We start from the raw sequence: 21,132 nt of genomic DNA on the forward strand, positions 1-21,132 counted from the left end.
ACTACAAAGCTGTAATAACCAAAACAGTATGGTATTGGCACAAAAACAGATACATAGTTCAGTGGAACAGAATAGGGAGTCCAGAAACAAACTCATGCTTATGTGGCCAATTAATATATGACAAAAGAGGTAAGAATATGCAATGAAAACAAAAGACAGTTTTTTCAATAAATGACATTTGGAAAACTAGACAGCTATATGCAAAGTAATGAAACTGGTGCTTCCTTTGGCAGCATATCTATTAAAACTTGAATGATACATAGAAGATTAGTATGGTCCCTGTGAAAGTCATTCATACAAATTTGTGTTTTATTTAAAAAAAAAGAATGAAACTGCACAATTTTCTTACACTGTATACAAAAATAAACTCAAAATGAATTAAAGGCCTCAGAGTAAGACCTGAAACCATAAAACTCCCAGAAGAGAACATAGAAAGTAATTTCTTTGACATAAACTATAAAAATATGTTTCTAGCAATGTATCCTAAGGCAAAGAAAATGAAAGCAGACACCAAAATGAAAAACTTTTACACAATAAAGGAAATCACCAACAAAACGAAAAGTCAACCTAATGAATGGGAGAAGATATTCACTAATGATATATTCAGTTATGTTAATATCCAAAATATATAAAGAACTTACACTGTTCAACACCAAAAAAATAATAATCTAACTAAAAATGGGCAGAGAGACTTATAGACATTTTTCCAAAGAAGACATACAAATGGCCAACATACTCATGGAAAGATGCCCAATAAAAGCGCAAATCACCTTACACCTATAAGAATGGCTAATATCAAAAAGATAAGAAACAAGTGTTGGTGAGGATGTGGAGAAAAAGGAACCCTTGTGCACTGTTGGTGGAAATGCAAATTGGTGCAGCCACTGTGGAAAAAAATTATGGAGGTTCCTCAAAAAATTAAAAATAGAAATACCATATGAATCAGTAATTCTACTACTGAGTATTTACCCAAAGAAAATGATAACACTAATTCAAAATGGTATATGTACCCTTATGTTTATAACATTATTTATAACAGCCAAGATATGGTAGCGACCTGTGTTAATAGACGAATGGATAAAGAATATGTGATACACACACGCACACACACACACACACACACACACACACAAAAGAATGAGAGGAATATTACTTACTCATAAAAAAGGATGAGATGGAGATCTTACCATTTGCTACAGTATGGATGGGCATAGAGGGTATTGCACTAAGTGAAATAAAGCAGACAAGGGAAGTCAAATAACATATGATTTCACTTATATGTGGAATACAAAATCCAAAACAAATAAAAAATAAAAATAGACCTATAGATACAAAGAACTGATAGTTTCTAGAAAAGAGGATGTGGGGGAATAGGCAAAATGGGTGAAAGGGTGTAGGAGATAACAAGCTTCCTGTTATGGGATAAATAAGTCATGAGAATAAAAAGTGTAGTGTAAGGAATATAGTCAATGGTGTAATAGCATTATGTGATAACAGATGTAGCCATACTTATGGTGACCACAGCATAACCTATTAACATATTGAATCACTATATTGTACACTTAAAACTAATATAACATTGTGTTTCAACTATACTCAAAAAAATAATAAAAAGTAAAAGGTAAGTTAAAAAAGTAATAGTCGATAACGTGAATAGATTTTCTGTAGCACATCACATACTCATGCCTATTAATAGCTAGTTGCTGAATTTTTCATCTTTATACTAGGTATAAAGACTTATGCCATGACTTATTTAGGAAGTATGATTTCATTGATAATGTATTTATTTTTATACAAGAAAATGTATCCTGATGTATCCTTGTTATACTTGATGGACAACGTCCAACTTTGAATAGTATTGCATCTTTCCTTCTTTCTCCTGGGATACTTCCTTAGCACCATTATGTTCTTCATTACATCTAGAGGGTGTTCTTAGATTTCTTTAATATTTACTAACTTAAGTGACCCTTTCATTCCTGTTCTCAATTCTATGAAAATAACCAACTCTATTTTTACCAGTGGCAGATAAAGATGGAAACAAGTGCTAAAGAGTTCTAATTATTTTTTTCAAAAACAATTTAGTTTTCAATTATTAAAGCTCACCTTTTTTTCTTTTCTTCTTCTTTCTTTCTTCCTTCTTTTCTTTCTTTCTTTCTTTCTTTCTTTCTTTCTTTCTTTCTTTCGGTACCTATCTATCTCCTATCTATCTATCTATCTATCTTCTATATATCATTATCATTATTATTATTATTATCTGTCATCTATACAATGGCATGAAGTTTTTGTCCCTCCTCACTTTGACCATTTAATACCTGTTTAGTCTTCAAATTTCAAAATCTCTGCTCAAGTTTTACTTTCTTTACTCAATAACTACTAAATTTCAATTTTTGTGGCCTAAAGCCTCAGAATTGTATTTTGTACAAAATTCCTAGGAAATTTTATGCACCTTATATTTCAAGGAAAATTAATCTAAAGAAAAAAGATTTCATAAATAGTTTGAAGAATCTTATCCCAGCTCTGGATCTTTATGTAAGACCTGTGTATAAGTTTCTGAAACTTGGGCAAATTTTTGAACCTCATTAAGCTTCAATTCCCTAACATTTTATAAAGGGAAATATAATATCAATCTTATTATTACTGTGAGGATTACATAGGGTAATGTACATAAAAAGGACTTTGTAAATAGCTAGACTAGCACTGGTTGGGCCTCTCAGTAGCTTGGTAACTTTGACAATGTCATATGATTTCACTATGCTTCATGTTTTACCAATAAAACCAGAACCTATGTACCACATTTGGTTCTATCAAAAGGAAAGATAGAAAATGAAAATAGCACTTGTACCCCAATGTTTATAGCAGCACTCTCAACAATAGCCAAATTATGGAAAGAGCCTAAATGTCCATCAACTGATGAATGGATAAAGAAATTGTGGTTTATATACACAATGGAATACTACGTGGCAATGAGAAAAAATGAAATATGGCCTTTTGTAGCAATGTGGATGGAACTGGAGAGTGTGATGCTAAGTGAAATAAGCCATACAGAGAAAGACAGATACCATATGGTTTCACTCTTATGTGGATCCTGAGAAACGTAACAGAAACCCATGGGGGAGGGGAAGGAAAAAAAAAAAAGAGGTTAGAGTGGGAGAGAGCCAAAGCATAAGAGACTGTTAAAAACTGAGAACAAACTGAGGGTTGATGGGGGGTGGGAGAGAGGGGAGGGTGGGTGATGGGTATTGAGGAGGGCACCTTTTGGGATGAGCACTGGGTGTTGTATGGAAACCAATTTGACAGTAAATTTTAAATATTAAAAAATTAAAAAAAAAAAAGAAAAGAAAATGAAAATAATTTGAAAAAGAAAAAAATACCATTATTGGCAGATTCAACACACAATATCTTCTGGGGAGCTTTTAATGTAAAATGAAAAAAAAATGCAGAAACAATGACTCAATGTCCACCTATCAAGTTTAAGGCACTGTGTTATGTACTTTCCAATCTTTACAGCAAATCATGTATTAACACGTCCTTTCCACAAACGAGAAAACAGAGACTCAGAAAGTTCAAGCGACTCATTCAAGGTCACATGACCCCAGTGATGGACCTGTGGTTCATTTCTGATTCTTAATTTCATATGTATCAGAGATTCAACTCCATTCTGTTTATTTTTTTAAAAATTTTTACGTTTTTTATTATTTATTTTTGAAACAGGGAGAGACAGAGCATGAACAGAGGAGGGTCAGAGAGAGGGAGACACAGAATCTGAAACAGGCTCCAGGTTCTGAGTTGTCAACACAGAGCCCTACGCGGGGCTGGAACTCGCGGACCCGAGGTCATGACCCGAGCTGAAGTCGTCCGCTTAACCAACTGAGCCACCCAGGCGCCCCTCCATTCTGTTTATTACATAAGACTACTTCACATAATTCAGCACAGACACATAAAATGTAAATTTCATAGCATTAAAATGATTATTGGCAGGGGCAAATTTTTTATGGCTTGAAAATGGATTTAAAGGCAGAAATGTATGATAGAAATGAAGTAGACTTTGTGGTTGACTCCCTAATATTTACTCTACTTGCACCAATGTGGTATAGGGAATTGACTACAAGTCTATAGGTGGCCCTGGTTAGTCTATCCATTTTGGCGATCTCACCTGCCCCTGTGGTGATCTATTTAGGAAGCTAGGAAAAAGTCAATCATATCATGGCAATCCTCTTACGTGGTGTGTTGGTTCATGGTCTAGACTGTCAAAACCAGATGAAGAGATGGACACTTGTAGAGATATGCTAGTTCTTTTGCTTGTTGTATGGCAATAAGAAAGCACTAAATCTCTATTATTCTTGGCAGCCAGCCTATGACTACCATGAGCTTTAAGGTGAGGCCAGCATTGTAGACAACAGTGGAGAGATGGAATCAACCTGAGTCTTTGGGAAAAACTTGAAACAATGGATAAATCAATTTAAAAATCTGATTTAGCTTCCTGTCATGAGAGCCAATAAATTTCCTTCCTGTTTCAGCGAATTTGACTTAGTTTTCATATTACTTGTAACTGGAAGCATCAAAGGCAAAAGATAACTGAAATATTTTTAAAAATTTAAAATAAATCCTTTTTTAAAAAAGAAATGTTTATTGAAATATTAAAAACTAAATGCAAATAACAGAGAAAAATTCATTAGATTCTAATTACATAGAGTATATAGGAAGAAACTAAATAGGAATGATAAAGAAAAGGCTTATGTGTCCACTAAGATTTTACATCCATGAGGCAAGTTTTTATACAGTCAGTTGATACATTAGCCAGCTGACAGCCCAGCACCTTATTATGTTGCCTTATTTGGAACTGTAGGGCCCCTAACCTGTGTCCCTGAAGCTCTGTCATGTATATTTTGATCTACTACTTGGGACATGAAACCTCTAACAGTAGCTTTAATCCACTGCAGTAGGTACATCCCTACATTTATTGAATCTTCCCCTGAATTTCTCATGAACTCCACTTAACTTGTATGGTCACCAGTTATACGTAGTTCAATTCATACCTGAAATCTACCTGCCCGATAGGTGAGTGTAACTTCCTTGATACTTATCATGCCAACCTTCAAACTCAGTCACCTCTGTTTCTGGTTATGAAAAAATATAACACGTAAACAATTTATTTGAACAATGGTGACTCAGATTTCCCCTTTATTCCCCATTATTCTTCTAATTTATCCATGCATGAAATTCTGGAATAATGTTTCATTTTTTTACTCTTCCCCTATAATATCTAATGTGTTAGTCCACCTCCCATTTAAAAACAATTACTGGCTGTCCACTATCTACATAACAAAGTTCAAACTCATTGTCCTGGTCTTCAAGGTATTCCATCAACCTACTTTTCTCCGTTTTTATAGACTTCTGCTACTCTGATCGAACTTAAGCAGCTTTCCCTCTCTTCAAAAGACTGTATTTTCCAGTCTTTTAGTATATTTATCCCCTTCTACTACCAAAACACAATAATAATAAAGTGACCTGTTCCATCTTAAGTACTAGCCCAGAGGAAGTCATCTTGAAGTCTTCACTGGAAAAAAACATCCTTTCAGCTTCAGTATCTAAAGAACTGTCTGTAACCTAGAGATGCAAAGTACATTCCTGAGTCATTTTAGTTGAAAAATGATAAGGGCTATATGAGAAGGAGGTCTCGTGGTATACAGTCAGCCTTCATCATTCAAATCTGTCATATTAAGCTTTTTGTTTTTATCTTTACATGGTAACATCTCCAACCCACTCTTTTTTCTTTTTCCTCTTTTTAAGGGGGTGTAGCAATGAGAAACACAGAAGATAGTTAATTATAGAATTAATTAAAAATTTAATTGAAATTATAGGTTTAATTAAAATTAGGTTTTTCAACTTTGCTCTAAAATTCCCTGATTTTTAATACTTTGTTGAACTTTATTGTCATAGGAATACATTGGTTAATATTGTACATCTTTAATAAGCCCCAACTCTCTATCAAAAAGTGATCATTCCATTACCCTACAGGTAAATTCCATTACCCTACAGGTAAATTTTGAAATCACTTCAATAATTTCATTGCATTGTGTGTTTACCTATCTGGCTGTTTGCTTCTATTTGGCCAGCTGTTCTATCAGTTTCCCAATTGACTTGTTTTTTGTTTGTTTGTTTGTTTGTTGTTTTTATCTCCAGTGTTAATCTTTCACAAACCAAAATTTATTTTACATTTTTAAAAGTATTTCAGTTATCTTTTGCCTTTGATGCTTCCAGTTACAAGTAATATGAAAACTAAGTCAAATTCGCTGAAACAGGAAGGAAATTTATTGGCTTTCATGACAGGAAGCTAAATCAGATTTTTAAATTGATTTATCCATTGTTTCAAGTTTAAAATTTTTTTTTTTTTCAACGTTTTTTTTTTTTTAATTTATTTTTGGGACAGAGAGAGACAGAGCATGAACGGGGGAGGGGCAGAGAGAGAGGGAGACACAGAATCGGAAACAGGCTCCAGGCTCCGAGCCATCAGCCCAGAGCCTGACGCGGGGCTCGAACTCACGGACCGCGAGATCGTGACCTGGCTGAAGTCGGACGCTTAACCGACTGCGCCACCCAGGCGCCCCGTCAAGTTTAAAATTTTTAAAAATATTTCAATATTTTAATATTTCAATCAACATTTCTTAAATTTTTAAAAAAGGATTTATTTTAAATTTTTAAAAATATTTTATTTATTTTTGAGAGAGAGAGAGAGACAGAGTGTGAGCAGGGGAGCAGCAGAGAGAGAGGGAGACACAGAATCTGAAGCAAGATCCAGACTCTGAGCTATCAGCACAGAGCTGGACGTGGGGCTCAAACTTGTGAATTGTGAGATCTTGACTTGGGCTGAAGTCAGACGCTTAACTGACTGAGTCACCAAGGCGCATTTCAATCAACATTTCTTGTAAAAATGAGTGTATGTGTGTCTGCTGCAAAAAATAGGATGTATTCATGAAAAAAATTCCAAGGTACTTATAAAGATGGTAATGCCAAGCTTCAAAGAACTGTTTTGTGATTGCAGCTGTAAGAAACTTCTGAAAACCCTTTCCTACCACATCATTCCCACATAGTTTTACCTCCTATTTCACTGTGTCTCTCTGCTTTATATGACATGGAATATATTTAATATTAAGTGCTTATGATTATTGTGTTTTCAGTTACTACTCCTTACCCTGCCCAGTCTTCCCTATTTATCTGATTATTAAAAATGTAGTTACTAGAGCACTCGGGTGGTTCAGTTGGTTAAGTGTTGGACTCTTGATTTGGGCTCAGATCATGATCTCATGGTTCATGATTCGAGTCCCACATAGGGCTCCGTGCTGACAGTGCAGAGCCTGCTTGGGATTCTTTCCCTCTCTCTCTCTGACTCTCCCCCCCACCCCAACCATCTCAAAATAAATAAATTAATTTAAAAAATGTAATTACTCACTTTGGGAAAGATAATTAGATATTCATTGATTCATTCATTCATTCATAAAGAATTTGCTTAACAATATTGAAGAAATATCTACTGTATGCCATACCCTAGGGGTAAGGATTACTTTCTAGAGAGGAGAAGAAGAACAAATGAATGAGATAGTTTCAGATAATAATAAATGCAAAGAAGAAAATGAAGGGTGAAAATCAGGTGGAAGAGACATGAGAAACATTAGATGAGACACTGAAAAATAAATAAGAAGGAGCCAGCTAACCACATATATATTATGAACAAGTTTTCTAGGCAAAGTATATCAATGACAAAATTCCTAAGTGTTGATGAGTTTGGCACATTTGTGGAACAGAAAGGATTCTGGTGTGGCTGAATCAAAGTGAAGAAAGAATACAGAAGAGGGTGAAAATGTTGGAAAGTGGGCACCAGACAACAGAGGGTTTTGAGGGTAATGAGTTTGATAACACATGAGAAAGTCAAAGGAAAGAAGCCATTGAAATCATAGACCAAGCCCTCAGTGGCTGTAGGAAAATTTTGGGGACAATCTATTTAATTATTAAAAATATTAATGATCAATTTTAATGCTAAAATTGCAAAACCTTTGCAGTAACATTCTGGGAGCAAATGTAAGTAAATTGCAATGATTCAGTAAATCACTTTTCCAATGTTGTTTTATTGTATTGTTGCTCAGTTGAAGTTGCCAGGGTAGTTTCAATGACAGTGGTAGTCTCTAAAGATGTTTTGCCCACCAGTTTCTGGCAATCTTATTGAGGGTATGATGATTCTTCTACTTATGTTGTAAGTAAAACAAAACACAACACAACAAAACGACACTATCCCTTCCCTACACCAGTCTTATAAAGTTGGAATTTCATGACATTTATCCTAGTAAGTATAACTTGTGAACATGTGGTTGTTATTGGAACTCTGACTCCTTTGCATTAGATGGAGCTGTGTGACTGGTTCAGACCAGTGAGTTATGAGCTAAAATGACTGTTGCCATTTTTGGCTGAAGCATTTAATTACCAATGTGAGACTCTCCTCATCACTACGGTCAAGATGTTTAAAGAATTCTATGCTTATTTTCAGAAAAGTATAAACACTTCTCAGTCAATTATCACAAAATTCAGATGAAAGGTAAATTAGGCAACAATTGCAGGTAGTTCAGTAGGCATAAATAATGTAGTTTTACATGAGTTGAAGTTGTGCACACTGTGTATATTCCAATAGAAAAATAATACTGTCCATCCATCGAAGGTGATCTTTCTGAAATGGAAAATAGACATTTGAGGATCTATTGTACAAATTGCAAGACCAAATAAAAATAATCAACTTGTTTACTACAAAACCTTAAGCAACCCATGCTATTCTGAAGTTAATTTATTAAGTTAATATTACATAAATCCTAAGAAAACAATAAATTAAAGAAAACCTATAGGAAAAATATATGTGGTGCTAAAATATGCAAGGTGCCATGTTTCTGCAAAGCTTTCTATAAATCCAATATTGAGTTTATTGTGTATAAGTCATTACAACTCTGCAATGCAAATTAAGATCAGGAAAATAACACATGGACTTTTAAATTTTTTTCACTTTCACTATTCATTTATGAATAATTTATAGATACCTTTGTGGCTTATGTTCCCAATTATACCATGAAGTGAATTTAGAATTATTATTTCCAAAGACACACTAGGGAACATATTTATAAACCCATTCTCTTTAAGACGGGTGCATCTTTGACAGTACTATGACTAAACAGTAAGTTAAAAACTTTCCTTAATATGTTTTTTTTTTGCTTTCTGAAGTATCCATTTATACTTACTGTCATTTATTTAGATTTTCTTTCATGATTTTCCTTGATACCAACAACATGTTCTACAAGATATCTGTTAAGATAAGGGACATGTTTCACAGCCATGGAAATTAGCAAAAGTTGACAAACATGTATCTAGGGTCATTAATTTCATACTTTAACTTAAACTGAGCAAATCAGTAGCCCATTAAGGACTTGAAAAAAAAAGCATTACTCCTAAGTGCTTAACTTACTGGCAATGGCTGAGAAAAAATGGAGAAAGAACTGTGTTAGGGTTATCTCAATGGTTGTTGTTTTATACTCTGGGGATTTTTCGCTATACAATTATAAGAAGACATATACCACTATGCAATGTAACATTAAGAGCTCGGCACAGACTGAAAGATGACTGCTGTCAAATGGTGACAGTGAATTTGGTATAATCCTGATGCCACCATCTACCTCATTTGGAGAAATGGAGACAGTGGGCTCTTGCAGAACACTTAAATAGAGCAGTCCTGAAGGTTGGATAACTTGTAACAGATGTTCCATATAATGGATGAATTACAGGGAGAGTGTCTGTAATACACTCTATCTCATCCAGTGGGGTATGATTGATGCTGCTTATTAGCCTGACTTAACATTCTGTGAGCTGCGGTTGTGAGACAAATATATGAGCTTTGATTTACAGATACATACAGATCAGGTGATAAAATGTCTTTGAAACAGTGATTAGGTATTTCAAATGAAGTTTACTAATAACAGTTCTATTTCTTGAGTTGCCACAAAATAAACAATTATATGAACCAATAACCTCCTGAACAAAGCACATAATTCAAAGAGACTTGTTTTATGTTATAGTTTTCTGTGATTAATGAACACTTAAATTAGCCAAATCAGAATGCTGACAAATGAGAAAGCTAATGCTTTGGCATAGATGATTACCTTATGTGTTTTAAAAAATATTTGTGTCTTTTGAAATTTTGTACTTTTACCTAGGATATTTTAAAATCTAAGACATAATTTCCAGGGAACCTAAAATCATTTATACTATTTGGTTTCAATTTTTAAAAACTTAAGTATTTATTTTACAAGTGCAGTACTTCCAAATCCTTTAGTGCCCTTGGTGGCTTATAACAGCTTTCTAACCTTTATTGTAATTTTTGCATTGTTTCATTGTCAATTAAACTGAAGGTATGGCAAAGTCTTATATAAACATTCATAGATGAATATATGTTTTAAAAATATTGAATACTATGACTTAAATCAATTTTATAGTATGTATTTTGTGTGATATCAAGTTAGTAGCTATTAGATATGCAGATATTGATGATCGTTACTTATATATAAAAAAAGTACCTTAGAACTATCCATCATAGGCTCATCTACACACTTTTTCTAAAATGAAGTATAATTTGTGCATTTAACTTTTTAACTTCTTTTTTAAACTCTGTCTTATCATCTTGGTTTCTCTGTATCTGAAGCCCTTCAGCATTTATTTCACATTTGGGAAATTCCTTTGTACACTAAGATAGATATTGCATTTTGCTCAAAGATGGAAGCCATCACAATGGAATCTTTAATACATGTAAATATGTGTTAATATGAACTCATATTTCACGCTTCAGGAAAGTGATACAAGCTGTCATTGCTTCAGTTTACTGAATATACTGAGATGGTCCTGATGGTGTTTCACAGTTTATCCTAATGACAATAAACCAGCAGAGAGCAAAATTATGACAAACCTATAAACATGCTGATTTGACCCTGAAGAAGGAGAAACAGTCAAAATGCTCTCAATCACCTTTAGCATGTATTATAAAATTTTAATTGAACAAAATGGGAAAACAATCAGAATATTACAATAACAATCAGGATATTTTAGTCAATGGATAATCAAATAGGATTAACTGTTGGAGAAATGTATACCATTTTTCTGCCCATATATACCATGAAGAACAATGATTCATTTCCTTAAAGATTAGAGAAATAAAAATTCTTTCTCTAGTTTAGAATATCAACAATAATATCTACCATTTACAGAGAATCATTCTACCATTTGAGATCTCATTTCAGTCTCCTATTAAATCTTCAGATTAGATATTATATGCCTATTTTAAAAATGAAGAATCCAAAAGAGGTAAAATGACTTGCTTATGGTTATCCAGCTAGTGTCAGAGTGAGATTTAGAGCTGGGGCTGGGTTATTTTTATAATGCTACACTGTATTGGCTGTGCAAACTAGTTACACAGCCATTTTAAACAATTTGAATCATTTTTAAATCAGGCTATTGAGATTCAACTAACATTTACTGAGCACCAGCTATAAACTAGGTCTAGTGCTAAGTGCGTGGGTTGTCCAAAGATACTGCTTTTCCAAATGAAGCACAAACACAGAAGACCTTTCCTTGCTACTTTTTATACACCTTAAAGTTATGCAATTTTATTTTCTCATTGCCATAAATAACCTTGCAGCTGTCACTTTTATATCTCAGCTTCTGAATGCCTGCCCACTTTGAATCTTGTAGTGGTTATTTTCTATCTTAATGAACTGTTTCTATAAAGCCAGGAAGTATCTTTCCCCCTTTCCTCCTCAGTTTTTAGGTACCTCAGCAATGATCCAGAAGTTTCTGAATGTAAGACCTACTGATACTCAATCAACAACATAGAGTAGAGGCCCATGTGCTCATGACTGCCAATATTTAGACATAAAGTGTCAATTTAGATTTTCCTAATACATACTAAAAAATAAAGTTAGACACACTCTAGTTTAAAAAAATAAAAACAAGAGGGAGAGATATTTATATGAAATATTTTTTACCAAGAATGATTCACTGATTCTTTTCTTTTCTTTCTTGGCATTAACAGACATCATCTGCTGTTCAGTTTATCCCCTACTCTTTCACCTCAGTTCCTCTAACTCATTAGAGAGCTAATTGCCTTTGTAATTCCAAATTAAGGAGTACTTAGTGAAACGGAGACATTACCTTTGCCAGGTGTTTGGGAGAACAAAATCTAATCTTCAGTAAAAGTCAGCAAAAGTTTCTTCCAATCAGTGCTGGTCCTCTCTCTGTTCAATATTCATGGATTTTTGTGTTGTTCAATGAAGAATCATTCAGAGACTTGGCTACATGTCATGTTACACAAAATCAAGAAAATAATTAAGAATTGAGTATTTTGGAACATAAGTTGAAATAAAACAAGATTTTAGGATAGAGACTAAAGTTAACTTACCAATTTTCCATTGTTTTCGGAGGTGTGAGCAGTCATTGGGCTGATCTTCCACAGATGTTTTGTTTGGAATTTAGATGCTTGGTTACCACATACAGGTTATGAAAGAGGGGCCATGTAGTATTTATATGCTGTGTGAAACTGTGTATTCTAGGCTTTATGGGAAAACAAATTACTACCCAATACTGAAAAGACATGCTAAAACAATCTATGTAACAGTCACAGAAAACAAATGCATTGAGGAAATTAAAAAGATCACATGTTACAAAGGATAGCTGGTTGGTTTAGGTTGTGTCTATAAAAACTATGAAAAGGGAGTAAGTAGATGATTTTTCCGAACAATTAAAACAAATGAACACAGGTATAAGTACTCCGGTATTTTGCCCAAGTAATAATATCGGTGAGTTAAAGACAACCTTTTGAACATTAAACACCGTTTTTCATTTTGTGTTGTTTTGTTTTCATGACTTTTGACATAATTTACCTGTAAGTAGGTAAGAAATAATGAATATCGAAGGTTTTTTTTTTTAATTTTTTTTTTTTAACGTTTATTTATTTTTGAGACAGAGAGAGACAGAGCATGAACGGGGGAGGGTCACAGAGAGAAGGAGACACAGAATCTGAAACAGGCTCCAGGCTCTGAGCTGTCAGCACAGACCCCGACTCCGGGCTCGAACCCACGAACCGTGAGATCATGACCTGAGCCGAAGTCAGACACTTAACCGACTGAGCCACCCAGGAGCCCCGTGAATATCGAAGGTTTGAAAGATCAGCAGTAACAATTGAAATGAAAGTCAGGTGCTTTTTAAAGCAGTTGGAAGTTTTATCTTTCCTTCATAATTGTGGCGATCATAAGAAAGTTTAAAATGAGAGAATGAGAAGAGATCATGCAAACAGAGGTCTGTTTCTTTATTATTGCTTAGTAATCCTGGTGACGTTTTGTCCAGAAGTGATTCTTTTCTACCAAAACCTAGAGTGTCTGGGTAGGAAGTCCCACAAGATGTGCTCAGAAAATAGTCATTAGAACTTGATATCTTATATGATTGGCAAGGCATGGGGGTCAGATAAATTTCATATTTGTCTGGTGGTCATTTAGACGAAAATATAAGACAGAAAGTGGTGATGAATAATGTTAAGTTTCCTGGCCATGTGGTCCAAGATTAGAAACTTAAGAGGATTACAGAGTGTGAGACCTATTCTTAAAGGCAGATGTGAGTGAAAAACTGCTTATTTTCAAGATAAGCTACACTATCTTCTATCTCTTTCTTGGCTTAACAAATGTCTTTCATCCAGCTTATGTATAAAATGTTCTGACTCCAACACAGAGATTGTCACTCCATTCCCTTCTTATAGGACTCTTTTTTTCCCTCTCCTTCTTTATTCCTTCCTTTTCTCTCTCTTTCTTTTTCTCTTTCTTCCTCCCTGCTCTCCCCTTTCTTTCTCTTTCTTTCCTCATTCCTTCCACAAATATTTATTACTATTTGTCGGGAACTATAATGTGTCAGGAACTAAGTAGGTCCAGGGGATACAATAATGAATAAAACGAAAATGATCTGGCAAGTGATGATGGAGGGCAGTATAGTAATTTAAATTGCTTACTTTGAAATTAGTCTGCCTATTCACTATTCCACAAATCCTAAATCTCCTTGAGCCTTAGTTTCCTTATCTGCAAGTTGGAACTAAAAATAGTATTCCTCTCATTGTTTTTATATGATACGCTCAATAGATAAAGTGAAATAATTCATATGGGCCTTTAGCACAGTGCCTGGCATATAGGAACTAAATAAATGTTAGTTGTTTTATTATTAATGAAGCTTATGATCAGAGAGTAAAATGTGCTGCTCATACATCTGTATTTATTTGCAAGATAAGCTACACTATCTTCTGTCTCTTTCTTGGATTAACAAATGTCCTTCATCCAGCTGATGTATAAAATGGTACATTGTAAAAAGATATCTTCGTTATATTACATTGTAAAAAGATATCTTCCTCTATGTCATGGACACAAGCTGTTCATGGCTAGCAGGTTCTTAGCATAGCACTTGCCACATATTATATGCTTTCTAAATGTCTGATGAATCAGTGTTGCATGAGTGAATGAAAGGTGAGCAAGGTTAAAGTTAAGCAACCTGCCCAAAGTTACATGACCAGTAAAAGCTTGTGAGGATGTGAAATGGTCTGTCTGACTTCAAAGTCCATGCTTTCCTTTTATGTATTATTACTCACCTCTCTGCTCCTACTGTAATTTGGTTATTACACCCATCATGCCACAGGATTTGCATTTGCCAAGGTTATCATTACCTTCAAATTGCTCAATCTAATGGTAAATATTGGTTCTTATCTTACTTGCATTTGACACCGTTGCCTATTTTGTCCTTCCTGAAATTCTCTTTTCTCTTTGTCCCTAGGACTTGATTTCCTTGGGATTTTTCCCAGTAGCTTGTTTTCTCCAGCAGCCACTTCTCAGTCTTTGTAGATTCTTCCTCCTCTTCAACATTAGTGTTTCCTGAGTTTCTATCTTGAGCCTTTATCTTTTCATTCTTTACATACTATCTCTGTACTTTCATTTCCATCTGATTGTGCTTAAATCTACATATTAACTTCAATGTTTCTCTCCTAGCTCCATCGCCACAAATCTATTTGCTTACAGAATATTTCTCTCTGGAGAGCCTTATCTTAAATGCTGTCCCTTTACTCCCAATCCACTTCTCTCCTTACCTTCCAGACTACATGAAAAGCATGATCATTCATTAGGGAGGTTACATAATTTATCATCAAAACCAGGAAAATTTTGAAAGTGAAGGGGCTTCAATAATAACTACTCTGTCACTCCTAGTTTAATTCGGAACTGTCTTAGTCTTGCCAGAATGTATGGTCTCCCTGCCATTGACCGCTAAATTAAGCCTCACAACTGGCATTAATTTTTTACTCTTCCTTCTCATTTTTCACAGACAGTGAGCCACCAAGTTCTATTGATTCTGTGTCCTTCTATTTTTTTCAATATGTACACTCTTTTTAATCTCCATTATTATTGCCTTTTTTCAGACCTTTTTTTATTTCTTGTGAAGATTATTGCTATACCTTCCTACTTGGTCTATTAGCAGCCACTGGTCTACTCTCCTCGAAAACACCCTCTGCAGTTTTCAGAATTATCTTCTTACAGTCTATATATACTCACATCCCTTTCCTGATTTGGTCTTTTGATGGATATCCATAACTTTAAGCATAAAGGTTAAGCTCTCTCTCATGGCATTAGAAGGCACTTATACCCAATCCCATCTCATCACTTCTCCCTCTTGCATACTAGAATTGTCATGGCATACAGTAGGTACTCACTAAATAATGAACAAAATCAGAACTTAACACATAGTCCACACACCAAGAACTTACCTCAATAAGTTTACACAAATGTGAAGTGACAGTAAATGCCATTTTTATATCAAGATGGGTATGTAAGAAAAATAGCTTAAGTCTGTGGGACAAAATACATAGTGAAATCTGATCACCTTATAGTTTGTGACTCAAAAATATGTAAGATATAAAATCCAGCTGATTAGAATTTTTCTCAAAATGGAGGAGTGAAGTTGGAGTACTGTTTCAAAATAGCAAAATGTTCCTATCAAGAAACCTGTGAAAGTCAAAGTCATTTGACTGAAATATCAGTGTCAAAGAAAATGTGCCTTCTAGCAGTTCTCAATGTTTGTTGAGTGAACAAAACACAAACTTAGTCTCCATCAATTGGTTGTCTGTACATGATAACAATTTTTTGTTTGTTTTTAATTTGCAGGTACACACACACACACACACGCACACACATTGCTTTAATCATTTCCATCAGTCAAGTCAATTATCAACCATCACTTCAATGAACCAAACTAAATGTGCTGCAGAGAATCCAACACATGATTGACCAACAAATGTTAATGTCAAACTACTTACTGTAGATAAAGTCTAAGCTAGGGAAGCAAGCCATTGGTATAAATTATTTACATAATCTTATCCAGTACTATTGATAGCAGTGATCTAAAATTTCCACAATGGTGTAGGATGTTTCAATAAGACACCGAATGAATGAGATTAGAGTTTCTTCAAGAGGAAAGATATTTATCTACCCATTTTAAAGATTATTAATGTTTAAAAAATGCAATTATATTAACTGAATAATCTCCATTCTGTTCTAAAACATAAATTATTTGCAAATTTATTTGCCATTACTATTAATTAAAATTAAAATTACACTGAAAACATTTGTCATTGTCCTGTGATCCCCAAATGTTGGCCAACCCAACTTTGTTTTTATGACTACTTGGTCTTTTTCTTTGCACTAGATTTGTTATTTATTTATTTATTTATTTACTAGAGACTCTTTTGAATCCAAAACATTGCTTCACCATATGAAAGCTTGTGCAATCTGGAAGTATAAGGTCAGTGTATAATGATGGGAAAGAAAAACTATGCAATCTCTATTTTCCAAAAGAAACTTGTGTTAAATAATTGTACATTTTAAAGTTTGAAACTTTCAGAAGTGGCCAGATGCTAAAGATAAGCACTTATATCAGTTTGGAATCTATATGGTTCACAAGGGTAGTTCTATAAGAAATGTAAAGATAGAGCCCATTAACACATTAATACTGCTTTATTCTCAGATCAGATTCTCAAATTAGAAATATGTTCAAGGTTTTCACTTAGTTTCTCTTTCACAAGTGTTTCTCTTGAACACTTTCACAAGTGTTTCTCTTGAACACTTATGTTCAAGAGAATTCACTGAATTTCACTTTGTATTGGGAAAGTTATAGTACTTGTATCCTTCCAAGGGCAAAAGACAGAAAATTCTCCAACTTTTCTCTCTAGTTAGTGAGAATCACTGAAAATTATAGTTTGGAGAAAATTTGTAGAGTATTTAATCAAAGGTTCCAAACTGGTTTCCATCAGGTAGTAATTGACATCTTTAGGTTATCTTCTGTTATTTGAAAACAAAACAAAAGAAAACAAAATTGGTAACACTTCACAAGCAGCTAAAATGTAATGTCTCCGTTATTGGCTACATTTAAATCAACTAGTTTGGTAATACCAGCTACTGCATGATGATAAGAGTTTTTGGTGGGAAATAAAATAGAAATATGAATTAATGATTAACACAATAAACAAAATCTTTCAAAATGGGGTAGAATAATTAAAAAGATATTTCATGCAAAAAGCTGATAAAACCTCTGAAAAGGCTCTAATAGGCTAATTTTACAGACGAAAATACTAAAATTTAGACAATTTTGTTGTAATTGTAAAAAAATAAGATATTTTAATAGCCTTTGCTAAACTCCTTTCCTTCATAAATAGTAATACATAATTTAATAGCTATAGAAGGTTGGCTTCATGGCTGTGTAACCTGAACAATCACTCAGGTCCTTACTTTAGAAGGTCTCCATATGTGGATTAATGCTCTGCTGTCATAGTCTTGAAATTTTTACAAAGTTTTGACCCAAGGGCTCTGCATTTTTAGTTTGCACTAGGTTGCAGAGATTATGTATACACCTACACTGTCACTTAGTATTTCATAATTTCCTCTAAAAGACTGAAAGTTATCCGGAGAGCTTTACTTTTTTAGTGTTTCACATACATTTCTAAAGATGCCTCTCACACTAGCAGACTAGTGGCCATAGAGCCACACAAAGGGCTGAGACCTTGGTGTCTTCATCTTTCCATTCCAAATGCCTAGCTCAGTGCTTGATACAGAGAAGGTGCTGAATGAATGGATGAGGTAAATGAATAGCAAATATCAACAGATACCTGTTGATTCATTTAATAGACAAAACAGTCAGACTTTTAATAGTTTTAGATTCTTAGTGACTAGGTGATTGGGAGAGGTTAAAGGTAACATATTCAAGGAAAAATCTTTCTTGAAAAGAATAAACGAAATTGAATTGATGGAAAGTGTAAAGGAAATAAAATTGAAAGACAGGTTTATCCCCAAGTTGAACAAGTGATAGGTGGGAGGAAGGGTGAGTGGTTATAAACAGTGGGATATCTTTAAACAAATTACATCCTCAGGTGGACTGTTTCTTCTCAGATTCAATTTAATACACATGAGATTCATCCTGTAAATTGTAACCCAGGAAATGAAAATTGTGTCCATATTTGGAGAAAGGAGTGCATATGGTTATGCATTCAGGAAGAACCAAAAGATTATTGATTCTTCTTTGACTGTCCCAAGAGTTCTTGACCTGCTGTTTTGTATTAATAAACAGAGTATTATGAGTATAAAATTTGCATGAAGAAGTGAATTTTTAAACTCTTTTTTCTGCCTCTGGGCAGAATAAACAGAACTCAATGCTCTGGTCCCCAGTCACTGCAGCTTAGTTAAACACATTTTATTCTTTGAACCATGATAGTTTCCTACAATTATATTGGCTTTGGGAAACATATTTCTAACATTCATTTTTGTAAAATAAGGTAACAAAAAGCTAACGCTCCTTTTTCTGGAATCTTTCATATTGTGTTCAATCATCTCTCATATTTGTGGAGAGTATTGGTTCCTTACAAATTGTGTATCTCATTTAGTGTTATCTCCGAATGATCAATTTCCTTTGCCCTGGATCATAGTACAGTTCTATCTATCTGTAAAGAGGTTCCCTATAGCATTGTCTAGCCTTACTTTCTGTTTTGTTGCTATATCACACTTGAATAAGTGACTTAAATTGTGCACAGATGTCCAGGTGTGGCTTTAACATCCTTTTGTATTTCAGCAAAATAATTTGTTTTAACATATTCATTACTTCTATTATCGTTCTGCAAATTATTCATGGTGGTGCTATAATGCTGGTTCACTGAATATTAAGTATGTGAGAACAAGTGATTTTATGCTTCAGAAGATTATTTATGGGAAAATTCAATTTTTGGAGGATGATAAAATAGTGGAAAAGAAGAGAATAATAGAATGACATTCACAAACAAAATGAAGCAACAGTGGAAACAAGCATTTGGGGGAAATGTAGCTTTAAAGTAGAGAATGGGAAGAGAAGCAGGAGGCGTTACTAGTCAGGAACACTCAGATTCTAAACAGGCAATATGAAGTTTTAGGGCTACACCCCTGAGCTCCAATTTGATATGCTTATGGGGCCAGAAGAAGAATTTCAGGATTTGGTAACATGCACAAAAGAATTTCATAGACTATCTCTGATGGGACAGGAGATGATAAAAAGTAGCTTCCATCAGTCTTGGGGAACATAGATTTTTCATCCCCTGAATCTCCACTGAAATAGAATTACAGGGTTATGGAACTATATCCCTTGCCACCCAAGAATGTTCCTCATGCTCAACAATGAACAAAGTGAACTGCTGAGACAATCCAATGATGGTATTCTATAGGAAGATGTATGATGGAATTGTCTTTACTGTTCCCCTTTTTATGTGACACATACTTGAATAAGTGTACTTTAAGGTTTCTACTGCTGGAATTATAGCCATCATTAGAAAAACTCCATTTAGAATGCTCAATTTTGGCCCTGTGGCCTGTACTATTAGAATTCTCTAAGTTTATAAACCAATGAATGGGAATAGGAGAAAGAATAGCAAGGTAAAACTATTTTAAGTTTTATTTCACTAGCCAACATGAAAACAGCAATAGTCAAACATCCAAGCTGCTTCAATTACCAGGAACTGTTAACAAAAATAGTAAAAATAAAAAAAGAAGAACAAAAATCCCATTAAGTTTTTAAATCCACGACCAACCAGGCAGAAAAGGCAAGCTATTTTTAGTAATTTTAGAAAAGTAATGCAAATATATAATAGAAAATTGGTGACTTGATCAAACTTACTTTAAATGAAAGCTTGAGCTGAATGTTACGTGAATATTCAGACAATAGAAACCTGTCTGAAATTTCTTTTGGACATAATTCCAAAATTTATGCATTTTATCTTCTCCTAGGCATAAAGCCAAAGGCTAAAAGAGCAGAACACAAAAAAGCTGAACCTGAATTATGTTCTAAACCCTGTTGAGTTTAATTTTACTTACAAAGCAGAATGTTGGTTTGCCACTTAAATTTGCCCCTCACAACCCTGTAAAAATACCTAGTTTCTTGTTATCAGCCTCCAAATTGTGTTATTCATTTGGAAAGCTCCAGTTTTAAGAGCATCATTCTAAATTACTAGGCAAGTGCTACACAATAAATATACATAATCTAAAACAGACCACAGCAAGAGAAGAAAGTGATTTTCCATAAATTTGACCGCAGTATGGTGTTTGCAAATCCATGAGCCTTATATCTTCAAAATGCACAAAGGAAAAAATTTAGCTAAATGGAATATCATGAGCGGATGAGCACTTTAAAAGGTTGATGTTTTATAAAAGGGTAATACAGATACACATTCTTCAAATAAGTTTGGAGAAAAGTTCAAATAGCCTTTTGAACAGAAACACACCGCAAAATGAACAAACTCACTCAGATACTCACTTATTTCAAAACAACATTTTACTTGGACCAATGATGGATGCACTACCAAAAATCAATAAACCTGTAATAATTTATACAACTAAAATAAAGATATGTTGAAGCTTACTATATGCCTTATGTTTCCTATTCAAGATTTTTATAATATTAATGAATTCTTAAAAATTATGAATGGAAAACAGTCCAAGTGGATAAAAGGCAAGTTGATCTAAA

General features: G+C 34.0%; 1 protein-coding gene and 1 pseudogene across 1 annotated transcript in view; one reads left to right on the top strand and one right to left on the bottom strand.

The window, feature by feature from the left end:
• Positions 1-21,132, bottom strand: part of CNTN5 (contactin 5) — a 1,390,102-nt gene that overhangs the window by 102,645 nt on the left and 1,266,325 nt on the right. The gene's annotated exons all lie outside the window — the stretch shown is intronic.
• On the top strand, positions 218-315 carry LOC131488940 (U6 spliceosomal RNA; annotated as a pseudogene).

Source organism: Neofelis nebulosa, chromosome 10 (genome assembly GCF_028018385.1).
Source record: "Neofelis nebulosa isolate mNeoNeb1 chromosome 10, mNeoNeb1.pri, whole genome shotgun sequence".
Taxonomy (NCBI): Eukaryota; Metazoa; Chordata; class Mammalia; order Carnivora; family Felidae; genus Neofelis; species Neofelis nebulosa.